A 13,027-nucleotide genomic window follows, 5' to 3' on the forward strand; every position below is an offset into this window, starting at 1 on the left:
GAGGGGCAACCGGGACAGAATCTTCAATTTATTTATTTATTTAAAGGCAGAGATACAGAGAGAGAAAGAGAAATCTTCCATCCACTAGTTCATGCCTCAAATGGTTGCAACGACTGGGGCTGGGCCAGGAGGAAGCCAGGAGCCCGGATCTTCTGGTCCCCAACATGGATGCAGAGGCCCAAGGACTTGGGCCATCTTCCACTGCCTTCCCAGGCGCATTAGCAGGAAGCTAGATTGGAAATGGAGCAGCCAGGACTCAAACCGATGCTGACACTGTAAGCAGAGACTTAACCTTCTACACCATGGGCCAGCCCCTCTATATAATTTTTAATGGTTCAACAGATTCCATAGGTAGATTTAAGTAGTATTCAATTCTTGGGCATTTGAGTATCCTGCTATTACAAAGAACATTGAAATGAACTCCTGTATTTAAATGTTATAAATATCTATATTTAAAGTCTTAGAAGTGTACTTATAGGTTAAAAGATGAGTATTTTAGGCCGGCGCCACGGCTCACTAGGCTAATCCTCCGCCTTACGGCGCCAGCACACCGGGTTCTAGTCCCGGTCGGAGCGCCGGATTCTGTCCCGGTTGCCCCTCTTCCAGGCCAGCTCTCTGCTGTGGCCAGGGAGTGCAGTGGAGGATGGCCCAAGTGCTTGGGCCCTGCACCCGCTTGGGAGACCAGGAGGAAGCACCTGGCTCCTCGGATCAGCACAGTGCACTGGCCACAGCAGCCATTGGAGGGTGAACCAATGGCAAAGGAAGACCTTTCTCTCTGTCTCTCTCTCACTGTCCACTCTGCCTGTCAAAAAAAAAAAAAAAAAAAAAATGAGTATGTTTTGTTAGTTCACTTTAAGGGATTCTTTATGAGTCACAGATTCTAGGTGTAGTGGTTCAATGACTTTTGACAGATGCGTGTAGCTACTTAGCCACACCTGGGATGCACAATAGCCCCATCATCTCCCAAAGTTACTTCACGTCTCTTGGCAGTCAGGGGCCTCCTTAACCCCCACCAATCAAAATCACTGATTCTGCTACTGTCAGACTTTCTAGAAATGCACAGAAGTGGAATCAAACAGCATGTAGTCTTGTGGCTGCTTCTCTCACTTAGCACAATGCCTTTGAGATTTTTTTTTTTTTTTTTAAGATGTACTTATTTACTGAAAGGCAGAGCTAGAGGGAGAGAGAGAGAGGGAGAGAGACAGGTCTGCCATCCGCTGGTTTACTCTCCACATGGCCGCAACTGCCAGGCCAAAGCCAGGAGCCAGGTACTTCCTCTGGGTCTCCCACATGGGTGCAGGGCCTCAAGCACTTGGGCCATCCTCTACTGCTCTCCCAGGCTATTAACAGGGAGCCAATCGGAAGAGGAGACATGAACTGGCATTCGTATGGGCTGCTGGCACCACAGGCAGAGGCTTAGCCTACTATGCCACAGCACCAGCCCCACCTTTGAGATTAATGCCTGGTGTGTATATTGGCAATCTGTTCCTTTTTATTACCAGATCAGCATTCTACTTGGTTATCTACTCTTCAGTTGAATATTTGGCTTGTTTCCAGTTTTTTTATTATTATGAATAAAAGAGCTATGAACATTCACACACAAGTCCTTATGTGAAAAAAGTTTTATTTCTTTTGGGTAAACAAGGTTAAAGAGCATAATTATGGGTTATATGAAATTTATTTTTTTCAAAGATTTATTTTATTAATTTGAAAGCCAGAGTTATGGGGGGTGGGGGGAGACAGAGAGAGAGAAAGGTCTTCCATCTGTTGGTTCACTCCCCAAAGCGTCACAAAGGCCATGGCTGGGCAAGCCAAAGCCAGGAGCCAGGAGCCAGAAGCTTCTTCTGGGTCTTCCATGTGGATGCAGAGCCCAAGCACTTGCTTTTCCAGGACATTAGCAGGGAGAGGGATCGGAAGTCAAGCAGCTGGGACTTAAACTGGCACCCACATTGGATACTGGTGCTGCAGGAGGTGGCTTAACCTGCTACGCCCAATGTTGGCCCCAATATATGGTATTTATTTCTGTAAGACACTTCTAAACTGTTTTCCAAAATGACAATACATTTTGCTACAGTTGTTCCATATCTTCACCACCACTTAGTATTATCTTTTTTTTAAACTAGGTACTACGTAGTGGTATCACAATGTGGTATTAGTGTTAATTAGCATTTAATTAATTATGTTTACTGTAAAGATAATGAATACCTCTTCAAGTGTGTATTGGGCATTTATTTAACCAAAATGTGAAGTGTCTGTTCAAGTCTTGGAGAATGTTTGAGATTGGGGGCAGCGATCAAAGAGAAATACATGAAGCAGTAACACACAGGTTTATCATGTTGCTTGGACAGGGTTGCATGGGATCCTTCATAGTATAAGACTTTCTGGATGGTTACAAGGTGCCACCCTCGAAAAAGGGAGGGGACTTTTAGGGGATGGGGAAACAGAGAGAGAGCTTACATGTCTGGGTGATGTCCCTCCAGTAGATGGCAAGGAGGCTCTGGGTTGGAGAGCTTTGAAGGGCTGGTATGGCAGTGGTTTGGGGCCTGGAATTCATCTTTTGCCTGTGGTGTGGTTTCATGAGGTACGCAAGTAAGGTAGGTTCTAAGTCACAAATCTTCAAAATGTATTTGGCACTGGCAAGCTTTTGAGTTAAGTCTCAACCTGCATTAAAGAAATAAACAATCTAGCAGCTAACCCACATAGGCTCTCCATGGCTCATATATATAATAAAGCTTTTCTTTATTCTTTCAATTATGTTGTCTGGATTTTTGTTGTTGTTGTTGTTGTTTTGTTGAGAGGCAGGCAGCCAGGCCGACACACACACGCGCTGAGGGATATAGAGCTAGAGATATAATTCCTGTTCGTTGGTTCACTCCCCCACTTGCCTGCAATGGCTAGGGCTGAGCCAGGAGTTGAAGTCGGCAGCTGGGAATGTAATTCAGGTTTTCCATATGGATGGTAGTAGAAGCCCAATTACTTGAGCCATCATCACTACTTCACAGGGCTGGTGTTAGAAGGAAACTGGAATCAGGAGTCAGTGCCAGGTTATCAAATGCAGGCACAATGACATGGAGTGTGGGCATCATAACCGGATTCATAACCACAGGGCAAAACACCCGCCATGCTGTCTCAAGCGTTATGTAAGTTGTCTAACCTGGAGAGAAATCCTTTATCAGATATCTTGCATATTATTCTCAGCATATGGCTTGCTTTTTCATTTAATTTGATGAAGTCTAATTCAACTACATTTTTCTTTCAGGATTTCTAGTTTTTGTTTTTTATCTAAGAAATCTGCATTATCTAAGATCACAAAGATTTTCCTCAAGTTTCCTTCTGTAATTTTTAGTTCTATCTCATGTTTAGGTATACGACCCATTTAATCTGTGACTATCCTATAAAGCAAGGGTAAAGGCTCATCTTTTTGCACATGAGTATTCAGCTGTTCCACCATCATTTATTTTTTTTTATTTTTATTTTTATTTTTGACAGGCAGAGTGGACAGTGAGAGAGACAGACAGAGAGAAAGGTCTTCCTTTTTGCCGTTGGTTCACCCTCCAATGGCCGCCGCGGCCGGCGCACTGCGGCCGGCGCACCGCGCTGATCCAATGGCAGGAGCCAGGTACTTCTGGTCTCCCATGGGGTGCAGGGCCCAAGGACTTGGGCCATCCTCCACTGCACTCCCTGGCCACAGCAGAGAGCTGACCTGGAAGAGGCCTGGCCACAGCAGAGAGCTGGCCTGGAAGAGGGGCAACCAGGACAGAATCTGGCGCCCCGACTGGGATTAGAACCCGGTGTGCCGGCGCCGCAAGGCGGAGGATTAGCCTAGTGAGCCATGGCGCCAGCTTCACCATCATTTATTGAAAAGATTATCTTTTCCCTATTGGCTTACCTTTGCATTTTGGTTTAAAATGCTTTGATGAACATGTGTATCACTGTTTGTTGTGTCCCATTAGTTTATATATGTCACTATGTGAAAATCACAGTTTTGATTACATAGTTTTAAAGTAAGTCTTAAAAACCAAGCTGTGGCATAGTGGCCTAAGCCTCCACCTGTGGCGCTGGAATCCCCTATGAGTGCCAGTTCGTGTCCCAACTACTCCTCTTTTAATCCAGCTCCCTCCTGTGGCCTGGACAAGCAGAAGACAGCAGAAGTGGGAGACCTGAAAGAAGCTCCCAGCTCCTGACTTCAGATCAACTCAGCTCCAGGAGTTGTGGGCATCCTGGGAGTGAACCAGTGGATGGAAGACCTTTCTCTCGCTTCTTCTGTTATTCTACCTCTCAGATAAATAAAAATTTAAAAACAAAACAAGTAGTCCTCAAGCTTTGTTCTTGACTTTGTTTCTCTAGAGCCTGGTTTTCCAAATAAACTTTAGAACCAACCTGAATTTTGAAAAAAAAAAAAAAAGGCATTCTGATATTTTCATTAGGATTACTTGAAATCTGTAGATTAAGTTTAAGAAAGTTGCACTCTTAACAATATTGAGTCTTCCAATCTATGAAGATGGTATATCTGTCATTAGGTACACTTTTAGCAGTATTTTGTAGTTTCAGTGTATAGATCTTGCACATAATTTGTGCATTAGATATTTCATGTTTAATGGTGCTATTTATATGGTTTTGTTTCCTAAATTTCAGTGTACAAGAGTTGCTAGGACATGATAATGTTTTAAAGGTTTATTTGGAAAGCAAAGCAAGAGAGACAGAGAGACAGTGTGTGTGTGAAACAGAGAGACAGAGAAAGAAATTCTCCAAATTCTGGTTCACTCCTAAAATGTCTGCTGGGGATGAGCCAGGCCAAAGCCAGGAGCCTGCAACTTCAGCCTGGTCTTCCATGTGTCAGGGTCCCAAGTATTTGGGCCATCACTGTTGATTTACCAGGCACATTATCAGGGTGCTGGGTCAGAAGCAGAGCAGCCAGGACTTAAACTGGCACTCTAATATGGGCTGCCGTGTTGCAAACATTTGCTTAACGTGCTGCAACTAATGGCCCTTGGATATCTGCATTTATAAGGATCTTAATACTACTCCTTATAAAGCTCAATTTACATTTTCACCAAAATATGAGGTTGCCTGTTTGACCACACTTTAGTAAGCACTGACCTCATTTAAAATTTTTTCCAAGTATAGCGTTTTTTTTTTTTTTTAAAAAAAAGTACTCTTCAATTCTCTTAAATTACTCAAGAATTATAGTTTTCCTTTCTTAGAAGAGGGTACTGTCAGACATCTAGCACAGAAAGCCTGATTGACCAACCACATGCTTTCGGTCACAGCACACCATCATCACTGGTCATTTTAGTTTCTTTTACTTCATTCTCCTCTATATTTGTTATTGTTTCTGCTACCTGACAGAGTTCCCATATACTGGTCCATTCCCTAAATGCCAACAGTGTATGTGTTGGGTAGGGATGGAGGTTGGGGTGGTGGAAGAACTGAAGCCAGGAGCTGGGAACCCACCCCAGGTGTCCAACATGGAGGCAGGAATCCAACTACATGAACCACACCAGCTGCCTCCCAGAGTCCACATTAGTAGGATGCCAGATTCAGGAGTCAGAGTTGGGCACTGATTTGGGACATGGCCATTCTTTTTTTTTTTTTAAGATTTATTTATTTATTTGAAAGTCAGAGTTATAGAGAGGAGAGCAGAGAGAGAGATCTTCTACCCAATGGTTCACTCCCCAATTGGCCACAATGGCTGTGGGTGTGCTGATCCGAAGCCAGGAGCCAGGAGCTTCTTCCGGTCTTCCATACGGGAGCAGGGGCCCAAGGACTTGGGCCATCTTCTACTGCTTTCCTAGGCCATAGCAGAGAGCTGGATAGGAAGTGGAGCAGCCGGGTTTCAAACCGGCACCCAAATGGGATGCTGGTGCTTCAGGCCAGGGTGTTAACCCGCTGCACCACAGTGCCGGCCTGACATGGACATTCTAACCAGTGGTTTTACTGCTAGACCAAATACCTGCCCCCACAGCAATTACTTTCTTACCCACAGGTAACCATTCCAACATATTTGACACCTTTCTTAACATTTTCCTGCAAAACATTTGAGTTTGCACAAATGGTATTGTTATAAATTACTTTACTCTTTTCACTGAACATTGTATTTTTAAAATACTATGTGCAGTAGATATATGGAGTCCTTTGCTTCTATCTGACACATAGTACTGTATGTGCACCCACTACATTTTACTCAAGTATTCCTCTGGTAATAAATTCTGGGTTGGATCTAAGCCTCTGTCACCCAAAACTAATGTGTTCCTTTACAGAGCTGTGTAAAATTTCTTCAGGCCATCTACCCAGAAACAATATGTATATTTATTCAACTAAATTTTGCTTGACTGTTCTTTACAATGGTTCCACTGCTTTACATTCTTACCAGCAGTGTCCGATGGTTTCTACTCTACCATCCCCACTAACGTTTGGCATAATTCTTCTAATTTTTGCTAGTCTGCTGCATGTAAAGCGAGATTTATAATCCAAATTCCTCTAATTACTGAGTTTGAACAAACTTTCACATGCTGTTAGCCTGTTATGATTTCCTCTTCCAAAAACTGCCTGTTCATAACCTTGACACATTTTTCTGTTGGGGGTATTGGTTTTGCTTGTTTCTTAGTTGATGAGCTAAGCATTTCTTGTCTGTTTTTCATACTATCTCCGTGTCAGTTTTAGACACATATCCTCCCACACTGTCATCTCTGATAAAATGTGAAAAATTTCCCCAGTTATTTGTTCAAGTTTTCTGTTGCTGCATAACAAACCACCCAAAACCTTAGAAGCTTAAGGCAAACCATTTTATTTTGCTCATGATTTTATGGGTCAAAAACTGGGAATGGCTCCTCTAGAGGGTTCATCTTACTTACTTAGCAACAAGAGTACTTTGGAGAATACATTTCCAAAATGGCTTCTTCACTCACAAGTCTGCTGCCTTGGTCTCTCACTCTACAGCTCATCTTCCCAGGCCTCCTCACATGACTAGGTTTCTCCCGACAGTAACTTCAGAGTAACTGTATTTCTTACACAGTAGTTTGCTCCAAGAGGCAGGAAGCAGGAGTTGCCCAGCTAGATGAGGGCAATGCCCAGAACTGGCACTTTATCTCTTCCACTACATTCCCTTGGGCAAACAAAGGACCCAACGAGACTTAAAAGAACCAAAGAGACTCCCACCTTTTGAAGAGCACATGACCTGGGAGACAATGTTGTGGCCACTTTTAGAAAATACAGCTAAAGTCATTTCTGTTTGTTCTTCATGGATTGTTAAACCATGGGTATACACTTCCATCTTTTATAAAAGCAATATTACATATCTTAGATCTTTTGCATTTATAAAAAAATTTTCTTTTAATTTTAGAATACTTCCTCCAAATAGAATATAATAAGTTTCTTTATATTTTATTTTACTATTGGTTTCCCTTTAAATGGGTTTGGATAAAAACCACTCCTTAGGGTTTTTAATATTGAACTGATACATTTACAGAATCTTATCTAAGAATAAGCCACTTCTGGCCAGCGCTGCGGCTCACTAGGCTAATCCTCCGCCTTGCGGCGCCGGCACACCGGGTTCTAGTCCTGGTTGGGGCACCGGATTCTGTCCCGGTTGCCCCTCTTCCAGGCCAGCTCTCTGCTGTGGTCAGGGAGTGCAGTGAAGGATGGCCCAAGTGCTTGGGCCCTGCACCCCATGGGAGACCAGGATAAACACCAGGCTCCTGCCTTCAGATCAGTGCAGTGCGCCGGCCGTGGCGGCCATTGGAGGGTGAACCAACGGCAAAGGAAGACCTTTCTCTCTGTCTCTCTCACTGTCCACTCTGCCTGTCAAAAAAAAAAAAAAAAAAAAGCCACTTCTTTATAACATCAAATTCTATCAGAAAATAATTATAACCAATGGTACAGAAATGTTTAAATCATCAATGCCTCCATTTTAACCCTTTAGTATGATGGCCCCATCGGTTTTCCCCCTTATAAACTGCACACACTCTATACTAAAATAAAAATGAACAAGTTGGCCACTCTTTTTTTTTTTTTTTTTTTGATAGGCAGAGTGGACAGTGAGAGAGAGAGACAGAGAGAGAAAGGTCTTCCTTTGCCGTTGGTTCACCCTCCAATGGCCGCCGCTGCAGCCGGCGCACCGCACTGATCCGATGGCAGGAGCCAGGATCCAGGTGCTTTTCCTGGTCTCCCATGGGGTGCAGGGCCCAAGCACCTGGGCCATCCTCCACTGCACTCCCTGGCCATAGCAGAGAGCTGGCCTGGAAGAGGGGCAACCGGGACAGAATCCGGTGCCCCGACCGGGACTAGAACCCGGTGTGCCGGCGCCGCAAGGTGGAGGATTAGCCTATTGAGCCACAGCGCCGGCTCAAGTTGGCCACTCTTTACAATTTCACTGAAAACATGATCCTTCTCACCAAAAAAATCATACCAAAAAGATTCCTTAAAAACAATTTAAGGGGCCAGCACTGTGGCGTAGCAGGTAAAGCTGCCACCTGCAGTGCCCGCATCCTGTATGGGCGCTGGTTCATGTCCCAGCTGCTCCAGTTCTGATCCAGCTCTCTGCTACGGCCTGGGAAAGCGGTAGAAGATGGCCCTAGTCCTTGGGCACCTGCACCTACATGGGAGACCTGGAAGAAGTTCCTGGCTTCAGACTGGCAGATCTAGCTGTTGCAGCCAAGTGGGAAGTGAACCAGCAGATGGAAGATCTCTCTCTCTCTCTGACTCTCCTTTTCTCTCTGTGTAACTCTTTCAAATAAATAAATATTTAAAATAAAAAATTAAAATCCAGAAACATGATCTTAGATTAAAAAAAAAAACTATGAAAGTGGTTTACAAATTAATTTTTTAGACCAATGGAGACATATAGAACTGCTGTATTCTATTTTGGGACTTGGAGGATTTCTTTTTCGCCAACCTAATAAAATTTTCACAATGTTTCATGACAGTGTCAGACAAGTGCTTTTCAGATTCTTTCTAAAAAGGACATGTCATGCATCTCTCTTCATCATCTAAAGACTGTTCATAACAGAAAAAGAAACTATAGCAAAATACATCCTGAATTTTTGTAGACTGCACTCTGGCACTTTGTGGTAAGGATTAAAGAGGTCACTAGTCCATTGTTTCCCCCAGAACAAAAACATAATATTCATAGAATTTTGTTATAAAAATGCAATATGGCAAGAATGCCTTACTAAAATCATGTCCTTATTACACTACTTCAAATAAAAATGGTTTTTAAAAGTTGAAGCAAATGATTTGGGAGAAAAATCCCAAAATAAACAAAAATGTCATTTAAATTCTGGAGAAATTTGGAAGAAAGCTGGAAAGAAAAAGAAAGAGGGCTGACAACAAAGCAAAATGATCTGAAAAGTTTTTTTTTTTTTTTTTTTGAAGCTTTAAGATACAGAATCCTGGAGCCGGTGCTGTGGTGCAAAAGGTTAAGCTGTTGCACGTAGTACTGGCATCTCATATGGGCAACAGTTCGAACTGCGGCTGCTCCACTTCCAATCCAGCTCCCTGTTGCTGATGGGCCTGGGGAAGCAGCAGAGGATGGCCCAAGTGCTTGGCCCCTGGCACCCATGTGGGAGACCCAGATGAAGCTCCTGCCTCCCAGCTTCAGCCTGGCCCAGCCCAAACACCTGGGAAGTGAATCAGCTGATGGAAGTGTTGTTCTCCCTTTGTCTCTCCCTCACTCTTTGTCATTCTGACCTGCAAATAAATAAAGTAAATCTTTAAAAAAACACTTTTTAAAAAAAAAGATTTAGTTACTTATTTCAGAGGCAGTTACAGTAGATGGAGAAACAGAAAGGGAAGTCTTCCATATGCTGGTTCACTCCCCAAATGGCTACAATGGCCAGAGCTGCGCTGATCTGAAGCCAGGAGTTTCTTCTGGGTCTCCCACATTGGTGCTGGGGCCCAAGCACTTGGTCCATCTTCCACGGCTTTCCCAGGCCATTAGTGGGGATCTGGATGGGAAGAGGAGCAGCCAGGATTTGAACTTGCTCCCATATGGGATGCCAGTGCCTCAGGTGGATGCTTAACCTATTATATCACAGCCCCAGCCCCAGTAGACTAAACTAAAAAAAAAAAAGTACAGAATCCTTTAAGTGATTGATATATACTTACAATCTTTCTTCCCAATGGATATGAGATATCTTTTAATCTACATTCAGTATTTGAAAGTAATAGTTGGTTTGCTCTGTCCCACCCACAAAAATCATCTAATACTCTGACTTCAAAAAATAGGGCCCAAGATAGCAGAGATACTGTATTCTGTCCTGGAATACAGAAACAAAAAGTAAAATTCATCATTAACAAGCATGGAAATTTAAAAATTACCTTTCCTCATTCTCCCAGGAACCTAATTAGCCTCTGGCACAGTGAGAAACATCTCATGTTTAAGAACACTACAAAGGCTGGCGCCGCGGCTCACTAGGCTAATCCTCCGCCTTGCGGTGCCAGCACACCGGGTTCTAGTCCCGGTCGGGGCACCGGATTCTGTCCCGGTTGCCCCTCTTCCAGGCCAGCTCTCTGCTGTGGCCAGGGAGTGCAGTGGAGGATGGCCCTGCACCCCGTGGGAGACCAGGATAAACACCAGGCTCCTGCCTTAAGATCAGCACGGTGCGCCGGCCGCAGCGGCCATTGGAGGGTGAACCAACGGCAAAGGAAGACCTTTCTCTCTGTCTCTCTCACTGTCCACTCTGCCTGTCAAAAAAAAAAAAAAAAAAAAAAAAAGAACACTACAAATATACTAAACTGAAGAAAGCCATATACAAGTACACAAACTACACTTTTTTCTCTTCAAATTATATACATGCAAAATTAGGATCAAAGGCTGAATGGGTGAGTCACTGTCTATAAATGCAGTTTTACTATGTACAAGGGATCACAGATGCAGAAATGCATTAATATGACCTGCTTACTTTCTGCAATGGAAACAGGTATACATAGGAAAGCAAGAGACTAGAAAGAACCCGAATAACGCCCCCAAATAGATACTCTTACTCAGACTCCTCCCTAGCATCTCCAATTTTAGCTATAGTCTAAAATGTAAACTATAACTCTTTTGTCATTTCCAAATTCGACTATTTGGAAGTAAGTTTGCATTTCTTTTCTGAATAAACACCATAACCAAAGGCCTTCAATTACAGCACCTTGGTCAAGAAAACTACCCTTTGCTGTTATATCTCATTTGAGCAATTTTCATCAACACCATGCAAAGTTCCAAAAAGGAAGCTTTTGACCCATCTATGAAACACAAGGGTATTTCAAAAACTCATACAAAAGTGGAATTAAGCAATGTTTATTTTGGTGCAAATAATTTCTGAAATCCATGTATATTTTTTTCATAATATGCATCTTTATGACCTCTCTGAAGATCCTGTATATACAGAGACTTCAAAAATTCTTGTAAGAAAGAAACTTCTCTTTTAAACCCCCTTTTCCACAAACATTTAAGTAACCCTCATACATACACAACCTCAGAAATTATGTTCCCCAGAAAACACAAGTGGCTCTTACCATATTTTCTTTTCTGAAACAAATACTGCTGCCTTTATATGTTACAAAACGCCATTTCATAACAGCAGCACTACTGGTAATATGAGCAGCAAACAGTACCAAGTAACGGCCTCAGAGATTAACATCATGCCAGAATCTACCTGCGCAAAACATCCTTTTTTTTTTTCTTTTTTTTTGAGGGATGTATCTATTTACAAATACCCAGAAAGTCCCTGTGTGAAAGCAAAGATTCTCTCTAAACTTAATCTGAGGAAGTGCCACTCCACTCCTACAGTTCCCTCAAAATACCCTGTGATGAACCGTCTGCTCTTTTGAAGGCAGTGGTAACGTGGACATCAAAAACTTAATGCATCTTCTTACAAAGCAAGTTAACACTGACATTCTAGGGGGTTTTGAATGATTCTAAAAGTCCACAAATTCTAGCCATCTAGATACAAATAGGACTATATTTTATTTCTAAAATACAAAACCAGTTCACCAGAATCAATGATACCTTATCACATCGCCAGACAATAACAGGTGTAGACAATATGCGCCATTCTAAAAATAAATTTCCTGGCCGGCGCCGCGGCTCACTAGGCTAATCCTCCGCCTTGCAGCACCGGCACACAGGGTTCTAGTCCCATTCGGGGCGCCGGATCTGTCCCGGTTGCCCCTCTTCCAGGCCAGCTCTCTGCTGTGGCCAGGGAGTGCAGTGGAGGATGGCCCAAGTGCTTGGGCCCTGCACCCCATGGGAGACCAGGATAAGTACCTGGCTCCTGCCATCGGATCAGCGCGGTGCGCCGGCTGCAGCGCGCCGGCCGTGGCGGCCATTGGAGGGTGAACCAATGGCAAAGGAAGACCTTTCTCTTTGTCTCTCTCTCTCACTGTCCACTCTGCCTGTCTAAAAAATAAAAAAAATAAAAAATTCCCATTTTTTTTTTCCAAATGGCAGGTTACTTAAAGTTCTCAGACAGACTGGGGTCAGCTCAGAGACAAGGGAAGTCTTCTGTGAGTCCTTGGCAGCGGGTCAACAATACCAGGCTGTCAATCTACACCTGCACTCACTTCCAACAGAATCAGAATCCAAACCCAGCCAGCTGTGATCCTTTTTCTACCATTACCACATTCGCAAGTAGTCCAGGCTTAAGCAAATCCAGACAACAGGAGAGCTATGAAAATGCCATTCATCACCACACATTCAATTTCTTTTTGACCATGGAAGTGGTCCTATATACACCAGCGTAGTTTTCATACTTGGACGTACCAAGGAAAACACACAGCAATCTTTTCACTCTCTAAGTCACTGGTGTCAGGGGCTGCCCCAAAGCTAGAGCTAGACAGCAGACCTCCAAAGCCTCGGCTGCACCTTATTTCAACTCCTCTTCTTAACCAAACTCCAATGAACAAACTTTCTAGACACCGGTTCTACTGGGGGGGGGGGGGTGCTTTTAAATAATACTGCCTGAGAAATGGCTTCTCAGGGTGAGCTGGGCCACAAGTCACAAGGACAACACCTCGATCACACAAGAAAGGGGGGACTGATGGA

The 13,027-nt window shown here is 43.5% G+C and overlaps 1 long non-coding RNA gene across 14 annotated transcripts in view; it reads right to left on the bottom strand.

Moving 5' to 3' along the window:
• LOC103351346 (uncharacterized) overlaps positions 1–13,027 on the bottom strand; it is a 103,547-nt gene that overhangs the window by 14,091 nt on the left and 76,429 nt on the right. For all 14 annotated transcript variants that reach the window (XR_011387507.1, XR_011387509.1, XR_011387508.1 and 11 more), the window contains one exon: positions 2,458–2,661. This is a non-coding gene — a long non-coding RNA (uncharacterized lncRNA). The remainder of the gene's footprint in view (positions 1–2,457; positions 2,662–13,027) is intronic.

The sequence above is a fragment of the Oryctolagus cuniculus genome, chromosome 1 (genome assembly GCF_964237555.1).
Source record: "Oryctolagus cuniculus chromosome 1, mOryCun1.1, whole genome shotgun sequence".
Classification (NCBI taxonomy): Eukaryota; Metazoa; Chordata; class Mammalia; order Lagomorpha; family Leporidae; genus Oryctolagus; species Oryctolagus cuniculus.